Source organism: Otolemur garnettii, unplaced genomic scaffold (assembly GCF_000181295.1).
Source record: "Otolemur garnettii isolate 467f Iridium unplaced genomic scaffold, OtoGar3 scaffold00104, whole genome shotgun sequence".
NCBI classification, from domain to species: domain Eukaryota; kingdom Metazoa; phylum Chordata; class Mammalia; order Primates; family Galagidae; genus Otolemur; species Otolemur garnettii.
The window spans coordinates 734,641-737,311 of record NW_003852499.1 but is presented as its reverse complement, the minus strand read 5'-3'; positions in this window follow the sequence as shown (position 1 = coordinate 737,311).

Below are 2,671 nucleotides of genomic sequence, written 5' to 3'. Positions count from 1 at the left end.
AGGCTGAGGCAGGAGACTCGCTTGAGCCCAGGAGTTGGAGGTTGCTGTGAGCTGTAATGCCACGGCACTCTACCCAGGGGGACAGCTTGAGGCGCTGTCTCAAAAAAAGAATTAGGAAAGAGTTAGGCTTTCTTAATTCTATGTGTAGTTTCTATTCTTAATTCTACTGTCTGGCTAATCTGGTGTAATTCTCATTTACTGTATTGTCTGAGAATGTTCACTTTGGCTCTGGAAGAAAAATCAAATGGAATTTGTGTAACTCCTAAGACACATTAATTATAGATAAGTTATTAACCTATAAGACATTTTATATTTAGCTAAGCAAAACACATAGAACACAAAAAGGAGTGGAATTAGCAGGAAGTAGCCAATGCTCTTGCTTTGTGTATCACTAAATACCCAAGGTGCCAGTGGGCATGCAACATCCACTGCTCTGAAGTTGGCCACCCACTGATGACATCCATTCCAGACCTACCCATGTGTTGCTCAAATAATGCAAATAAATTCCGTAACTGCTCACTGAGCCAAGGGGAAATACTTGTGTCCTAGAGGAGTTGCCCTTTGAGATCTCCGACAGAGCATTCACATAGAATTCGTCCAGGTACATCTCTTCTGCAGAGCTTGGTCCTCATCTTTAGTTTTTTGTGACTACACCAGTGGAGTTGGCTGGTGCATCAGAGACAAGCCAATCAATAGTTTCCCGTTCTACCCCACATGCACTTTAACCTAAATGCATAAATATAGCCTATCTTGTTCCCTGTGCATGGTGCCATGTGTGGTTAATTGATTGTAGTATGATTCTAGGACCTTAATTTGATCTGTGAGCTTTTCTGTTTCTTAACGTCTTTTTTAGTAGTATAATTGGAAGTAACGCTACCATAGCACTGAAGTTATTTCCCAGGTGTTTATTAACCTTTTAAAATTCTCAAGGGCACTTCCTTTTAGGAGCAGGAGTTTACATCAACCACCCAGAAACCAGGAATGGCTTAAGGAGAGGTTCACCGCCAGCAGCCTCTTTTCAATAAGGTTTCACTGCAGACTCACACCAAGCAACCTATTCAAATTCCTACTTTTTGGTATCCTTAGTCGAACTAACTTCCTGCCAGAAGCTTTTGTGTACCCAATCAACTTCTTTATTTAACAAATTCCCTTTATCTCCCTCGTGAGTCGGGCCCACAGGGCCCCAGGAGGCCCTCCCCCATTTTCCTGCCTGTCTGGCTGTTGTCTGCCTTTGCCTTTGGTTTGCAGTCACAAACTGTTTTTTCCTGTGACACAAGGTGTTTTGAATAGTTAAGATTGCTTGAAGCAGAATTAACCTTGTCCTTTACCAGAAAACTCCAGGCTTGGAATTCCCTGAGCAAGGCCACTGCTCCTCCCACTTCTGAGTCCTGAATCCGTATTGTAAAATTTAGAGGACCCAGGCAAATTCTATCTAGAGAGCGTTTTTCCTTCAGGTGCAAACTGAAATGGAAATACAAACTGAAAAATCAAAGTGAATTTTAAAACTAAAATGTAATAAAATGTAACATTCATGTGTCTTCAGGAGGAAAAGGAAGAAAGCCTTAAATGAGGTTTGCAACTCTCCAATTCTCAAACCTCTTCAGATAGGGGGGTACTTAAGTGAAAACCTTTGCTTTAGTGTTTATTGGCTTCATTCTCAAAAGAATGAACTTTTACCTTCTTAGATATCAACTACCTATTAAGTTTTTGGAATATAAAGACTAAATCTCATGTGTCTTGTTTAATATAAGATAGATCTCACTATATAGGTCAGGCTGGTCCTGAACTCGAGAGCTCAAGTGATTCTCTGCCAGGGCCTTCTGAAATTCAGAGTACCTGGGATTATAGGCATGTGCCACCAGGCTTGGCCGGTCATTTTTCCTCTTAATCACCATTACCCAATAGTTCTTTTTTCTTTTTTTGAGACAAGCGTCTCACTTTGTTGTCCCCAGTAGAGGGCTCTAACCATCATAGCTCACAGCAACTTCGAACTCTTGGGCTCATCAGTTTTCCAATTAGTTAACCTTTGTTCCTCCTTCTGTAACTCCCTCTGCTGGGATTTTCCTCCCCAGGCTGCTCTTTATTTGGCTTCTTTACAAACCTAAGAGCACTGCTTACCACTTCTCTTCTCCCAATTTTCCAAACATGGCTCTCTTCTTTAGCTGCAAATAACCACAAATTATACCATTTGAATACAATTACAAACACAAGGAGAGGGAAATACATTTGTTCAAGTGTAGCTAGTCACCTAGAATGTATATTTGGTCACCTTTGATTTATTCATTTTGAAAAAGAGCAATTCCCTCATTTAATTTTTTTTCTCCATATCAAAAATATAATACAGAACATATTTAACCACATTTTTACTCACTGAAACACTAGGTGAAATCGGGGTAGACAACTATAGGTAAAGTAGATTTTATTTATTTGTACTTAGACCATGCAAACTGCTACTGATACACGATGCAGCCAAACAACATCTTTCTACAAAATGGTTATGAACAAATCAGGGGTCGTAGTAACACAGAGCAAAAAGGGGCAGAGGAAATCCAGAGGAATTCTAGCTAACACTTCATCTGAACAGTTGAGGATTTTTTTTTTATAGACGGAGCCTCAAGCTATCCCCCTGGGTAGAGGGCCATGGCATCACAGCTCACAGCAACCTCCAACT